Source organism: Spermophilus citellus (assembly GCF_964194105.1).
Source record: "Spermophilus citellus genome assembly, chromosome: 2".
NCBI classification, from domain to species: Eukaryota; Metazoa; Chordata; class Mammalia; order Rodentia; family Sciuridae; genus Spermophilus; species Spermophilus citellus.
This window is the reverse complement of record NC_138183.1, coordinates 72,256,852-72,264,230: the sequence shown is the minus strand read 5'-3', so window position 1 is coordinate 72,264,230 and position 7,379 is coordinate 72,256,852.

Here is a 7,379-nt window from a genome sequence, read left to right as displayed (position 1 = left end):
TATTTGGAAAGCAGTTTGGAGATTCCTGGGAAAGATGGGAATGGAACCACCATTTGACCCTGCTATTGCCCTTCTCGGACTATTCCCTGAAGACCTTAAAAGAGCATGCTACAGGGATATTGCCACATCGATGTTCATAGCAGCACAATTCACAATAGCTAGACTGTGGAACCAACCCAGATGCCCTTCAATAGATGAATGGATAAAAAAAATGTGGCATCTATACACAATGGAGTACTATGCAGCAATAAAAAATGACAAAATCATAGAATTTGCAGGGGAAATGGATGGCACTAGAGCAGATTATGCTTAGTGAAGCTAGCCAATCCCTAAAAAACAAATACCAAATGTCTTCTTTGATATAATGAGAGCAACTATGAACAGAGCAGGGAGGAAGAGCAGGAAGAAAAGATTAACATTAAACAGAGACATGAGATGGGAGGGAAAGGGAGAGAAAAGGAATATTGCATGGAAATGAAGGGAGACCCTCATTGCTATACAAAATTACATATAAGAGGTTGTGAGGGGAATGGGAAAATAAACAAGGAGAGAAATGAATTACAGTAGATGGGGTAGAGAGAGAAGATGGGAGGGGAGGGGAGGGGGGATAGTAGGGGATAGGAAAGGTAGCAGAATACAACAATTACTAATAGGGCATTATGTAAAATTGTGGATGTGTAACCGACATGATTCTGCAATCTGCATTTGGGGTAAAATTGGGAGTTCATAACCCACTTCAATCTAATGTGTGAAATATGATATGTCAAGAGCTTTGTAATGTTGTGAACAACCAATAAAAAAATAAATTTAAAAAATTTAAAAAAAGAAGTGGCCAACTGGGCGGCAACCCCCCAGTCATTGCCTCTGCCCCACCATCCCACCCACCCGCAGTCTGTATGAGAGAAGATTAAGGAAGGCAGAATCCTGTGAGATGGGTGCTGCTGGTGTTTTGGTGAGCCCCACTGGCCAGAGGCTGCAGGGTTATTCTAGTATGATGAGAGCGGACTGTTGGAGCTTGCGCCCTGGGGATTTAGATGAAATTTTCAGCCCATAGTCAGTGCAGCATATTGAAAAATTGAGCATCAGAATAACTAACATTCATCTTACATTCATTTAAACCTCCCCATTTTAGCAAACAATGAATAAAAATTGAAAAATAAAACTGGAGTCAAGAATAATTAAATGATTATTTTTTTGGTGGGAGGTGGGTACCAGGGATTGAACTCAGGGGCACTTGACCACTGAGTCACATCCCGAGCCCTATTTTGTATTTTATTTAGAGACAGGGTCTCATTGAGTTGCTTAGCACCTTTCTTTTGCTGAGGTTGGCTTTGAACTCATGATCTCCCTATCTCAGCCTCCTGAGCTGCTGGGATTACATTGTGCACCCTGCACCCTGCCAGAATGAACTTTTTGACAACAAAAACATCAAAAGTTTTTCAGACTTATTTTCTCCACCTTTAAAGAATAGTAATAATTAACAAAAGCGTAAATCAAGAAGAGAACAACTGAATAATAACCAGCATAGGAAGTTTAGAGCCAAAACTTCCGTGATCCTCAATTGACCTTGAGCAAATGGCTTCAGCTCTCTGTTCTTCAGCTTTCCTAGCTGAAGAACAGAGAGCCTCTGATAAAAATCCTCTGATAAACCCCCACCCCTCATTATGGTGGTTGGAAGTTCACTGGATTCAATATTGTCAACTAAGCTCACAGCATGAGGAAAGCCAAGGCAGACATTCTACTCCTTTCAAATTTATAGAAGAATCTATAAAACAATATCTTGAGCAAGAATCATTAGGTGTTTATTTTGTATGCATGAAATACTTCAAATAATATAATAGAAACTTTATGTATAACCACTAGTATTCTACACTAAAAGTCTAAATACGCAGACTCCCAATTGCAGGCAATCCACCCATGTTTCTTGCCTCTTGTCCTGGTGACATGTTGGTGTCCAATGCAGAGGAGAGGAAGTAGCTCAGCAAATGGGCAAGGGGGCCAGTTCTTTCCTTTGTTGCCAGAATTCCTGTTTTTGTTCCCTAATCTTGCTCATTCCCAAGCATAATTAAGTTACAAGCCTGAATCACAGAATATGTTTCCAAGATCCTCTCGAATGCATGATTCACAAAGACAGCTTCAGAGTTGGTGTAATGGCTTGATCCTTTAAATACAAGTGACATTATTATGTTAAGAGGAAAATAATAAATCCATCAGTAAGACATTTAGGCTTAAATTCTTTCTCAAGGATGCTGAGTTAATTAAAGAAAGAACATACAAAAGAAGATGACCTCTTCCATATAAGCATAAATACACCATCATTAACAAATTTCATTACAGGGGAGAGGAGGCAATGAGCAATTCTAGTTTAGTTCAGCATTTAAGTTAAGATGATGGACAAGCAGACTGGTAGTTAATGTTTTAAGTAGTTAAATACTGTTATAAAGTCATCCTTTAAAAACTGACACGAGCATTAAAAATAAATGAATATACTGTAAAGCAATAAGCTTTTGTTTAGACTTGGGTCATATTAATGATTTATCTTTCTTGTTTCAGCCAAAGATAATTTAAAAATATTAATCAGAAAGAAAGAATTAGAGTGCTGACTAGGTCTTACTTACTACATCCTTCCTCGTAGTTCTGAGGCTTTATTATATTACCCTGTTGAAGGGAAATTTGTTTTACATTGACAGCAAACCAAAATAAATCTAGCTTTTGTGGTGGAAGAGAAATGCTGTATTTTCTTAAAATTGCATTTTAATGTGCTGACGAACTCAAAGCAACTGTTCTGAGTAATGAATGCATAGGGAAACTTCAGACCAAAGGGCCTGGAATCATAACGATGAAAGGAAATACCCTGATTTTATTTTTTCCTAAAATCTAAGCTTAGGTTCCAAGTACTTTCATTCAACAGTTCCAAGTATCTTTCAATGGTGTCACTCCAAAAATGAAATGAAGGAAAATAAACAATGAGATATCTGAATGCCCAGTCTGTTCCTATTAGAAATATGTGGTTAATTGTCATGATTAACAAGTCTTTGTTTGCTAAGCCTAATTGCCTAGGGGCCAGCTTGGTGGCAGGGAAGCTGACTCCTTGCCAACAGAGCAGTGACAATGTAACTCTACTGTAGTTTCAAGAGCCTGGGACTTAGTGTCACACCGCCTGTGTTCAAATCTCAACTGTACTACTTAGCAGCTCTGTAACCTGAGATATGCTGCCTGGGAATCTCAGTGTCTTCTATAAATGAGAAATGGTGACATGAGATGATGCATGTGAAGCAATTAGCCCAGGTGTGACACATAAAAATAATAATAAGTGTTAGTTATAAGATTGGATGATTTAACACATCCTGAGTGCATAACCCAACTACTATTCAAAAATTATTTAGGCAGGTATGCCCTTATCACCAAATCAAAAATGTAGAGACTCAGTGACTTCTACCAGTTGCCCAAGCTAGTTCCTGGTATAAATTAAAAGCACAGGGAACCATGTAACCCCAGGATAATGAGAAGAATCCATGATGTGCTCCTTAACCAGGCAAAGCAGTCTCCCAGAGGGAGAGAGGTCATTGCACAGTCCAAGTACGCTGGACTTGAAATGAGAAAGAATCTGGATTTAATTCTTAGCTTGGTCACTATAGTGAGTTAAATTGTGGTCCTCAAAAGATACATCCAATTCCTGACCCCTTATTTAGAAAACAAGGTCACATTCATAAGTATAAATATATAATTAAATTAAGGATGTCAAGCTGAGATCATCTTGGATTTAAGGTGGGCCCCAAATTCAATGAATTTGTAAGAGTAGAGAAGACAGAGACTAACACAGATGGGAAGGGTATATGAAGACATAGGTATATGAAGACATAGCCACATGTCGCAGAATGTCAAGACTTGTGATCAGCTACCAGAAGTTAGGAGAGAGGCACAGAATGGATTCTCCCTCAGAATTTCCAGAAGGAATCAACTCTGCCAACATCTTGATTAAAACTTCTGAACTATAACACCTTGAGAGAATAAACTTTGATTGTTAAACCACCTGAAATTTGTTACAGCAGCTTTACGAACTTAATACAGTCGCTAAGGATGACAGCTAGTGAACTAAGCCTTGGAGGACTAATGAGACCAAGTGTATAAATACACCTGGACATAGCAGGAACTCTGTAAATATGAGTTGAGCACTTTCTCTTTGTTTTCATGACAACGTGCTTTTGTAAGTAAGTATTATCCTCATTTTCAGATGAGGAAATTGATTTTTTGAAAGTTGATGAATCATGAGAAGAGGCCAGATCCAGTGGTGCTGGAGTAAACTGCTCTCTTCTATCCTGTATGTGTGTGGGGGGGGGGGGGGGGGATGGAGGGGTTGCTGGTGAAGCACTGTCTAGTTCCTATCTGATGTCCTCTAGTGTGCTGGGCATCAAAGTGAAGATCATGCTGCTCTGGGACCCAAGTGGCCCAGAAGAAGCCTCTGCCTGACCATGTGAGCATCGTGGAACCCAAAGATGAGATCCTGCCCACCACCGCATCTCAGAACTGAAGGATGCAAATCAAGAGCCGTCTGCCATGCCCCAACCAGTCCCTATAGCCTAACAGGGTATCTTTGGAAGCTGTATCTAGAGTCTGGATGTTGCTCTTTAAAGACATTTAATAAAATCTTTTACAAAGACAAGGAAGGAAGGAAGAGAGGGAGGGAGGGAGGGAGGGAGGGAGGGAAAACTAGCCCATGGCCAGGTATGTAAATGGTAGGTTTTCTGGCTCCAGTATCCTGCCTTTTCAACCACATGGTGTTGTCTTCTCTCTTGCCTATAGACTTTTGCTGAAATTCTCATCCCTACTCACTACATCATGTCACTGTACAAAACTAAACTGTGATGTTTCCTATGAATCTGTAAAATAAATTATTAGCTAAGAAGAAGAGAGGAGATGGTAAAAGTAGAATATATTTTGTGAGGAAAGTGCACCAAATCCAAGGGTAAATCATTCACCTCAAATCTAGGTGTTGGAGAAGGATTTGCAGAAATAATGAAAATTTTGTACCAAGCCCTATGGGGTCATGAGGAAATCTTTTTTAAATTAAGAATTTTTCCTCATAGAGAGTAGATGTCATTGTGGAAATAGACATCTACTTATAACATCTCAGAGAGTTTCTACCAGCCAAACTCTCAGGATGGGTTTGGGAAATATCAGAAGTCCAACAATCACAGAGGGTGTAAATGCTCATGTCTCACTCATTGATAGGATTCAGAAAAGGGGGCCTTTTTGAATTATTCAGAAATCCTTATGTTTATCAAAAATGTAGAGAATCTCACTTTTTCACTTGTCTCAAACATTTATTCTATATCAGAATCCTCCTTAAACCCTTTTCAAGAATTGAAAAAATACAAGTAGTGACCCTTAAACATAGGAAAATAAAATCTTCACATGTGTAACAACACATTGTTTTTTAACAATGATAATTGTTAAAATTTTACCAATGATAATCAGTTTTAACAATGATGATTGTTGAAATCACCTAAATTAACCATTAACAGATAAGTGGTTAAACATTATAGTACATCTGTATAGTGTGATACTACTACAAAGGCATTTAAATAATCAAGATCCAGTTTGTGGACTGACCTGAATAATCAGTGAAATAACCATGAAATAACTGTTAAGGAAAAAAAAATCAAAGCACAGAACAAATAAATACACCATGCTAAGAGAGAGGAATGTGCTTATGTTGTGCATACAGCATCTCTTCAGTGCTTCTCAGGAGACTGGTGACATCATTTACATTGGGAAAAGTGAACTGGGTGTCTGGCAAAAGGGAAATGTAGGAGAACATGATGGTTTTCAAGCACAGCTGCAAATTCTTTGCCCCTCATCCTCTCAGAAGGCGGGGTCTTGGCCTTTTCCTTACCCTGGTGGGCCTTTGCCACTGTCCCAATGAATTAAATGCAGAAGGAGTCATACTGTACCAGGTCCAAAGCTGCATTGGAAAGGATTCTCAGTGTCTGCAAGTTCCCCTAGGGACAATCCCTGCAGTAGCCATCAGCTGCCATGTAAGAGGCCCAGTAACCAGGAGGCCACAGAGTGAGGGGTAGAGAGAAGAGGCACCCAGGGAGCGCAGCTGCTCCTGGCCCCAGCTGTTTTTGAGTCTTCCTAGCTCCTACAGCAGACAAGAATGAAGAAAGTTTTGATGACTGCAGCCACAGCCACTGATAGCAACTGCAAGAGACCCTGAGTAAGAATGGACCACCTGAGCCCATTCATTCACCACCCACCCCCTGCTTCATTACTAAATAAGGACACCATTACTCTTCCAAGTCACTATTTTGGGGTGGTTTGCTACCCGTAAATAGTAACAAGTATCTAGAACAGGCTCTTCACTGTTTACCCTTTTTATATATTTTGAATTTTGCATCCCATGAATGTATTACCAATTAAAAAGGTAAACAAGACTAAAATTATCCCCAGATTCCCAGGTTTTACTTAACCCCTAAAACTGGTTAAGTAACAGAATTGTCTCAGCTGCCCTTGGTGGGAATGCCCTCTGAATCTCACTTACAGAGAAGTGGGAATCTGCCTGGTATGAACAGAGGCATGCTGGACTGCCCTGCCCTGCAGGCCTGCGCCAAACAAAACACTTTGCTTCCTCAAGAATGGATGCAAACATATTACATGTCATTAAAATTAAATAAATGCATCCCACCAACTAATTATGATTTGAAACTAACTACAAAGTAAAAAATGCATACTCAAATGGAGAGACTGGCCATCAGCATCATGAATAGCCATATAACGTGGCTCCAGATGCCATGACAGGTGCTACACAGCATCATCAATGAATGGCTTGCTCCCAAAGCATTGAACTTGGAGCCACTGAAGCCTTCAGATCTAACTCAGGTCTATAGGAAATGCAGGTGATACAGAAACAAGTTAAACTCCACCATGAGGAAACAATCAGACAAATCTATTAATAGAGAACATTCTACAAGACATTCAAAACAGCACTGGTGAAGAGGTCAGGAAGCTGGTATTCTCATGGACTATAGGTATAACTACACGTGTATCTCCAAGCCTATATATATTCCTGGCTTAGAAAAACTCCTCCGTCTATCCCCAATGCCAACACACATGCACAAATAAAATCTATGAGTTTACCGGGATTTACACCAAAATGAATTATGGTCCAATAACTGACAAAGCACAATAATATAATTAAGGCAAAACTATAGAGTTTGATTCAATTAAATTTATTGTGAGGATAATATGTGATATCACTTTAGTGCTAGGTATTAGAACCTAGATTATAACCAAGTTACAATGAATATTAATAAAATAGAGAATTTTAATAATACCTCAATGCTCCCTAAAACTGGAGAATATGTGTGTGTGTTGTT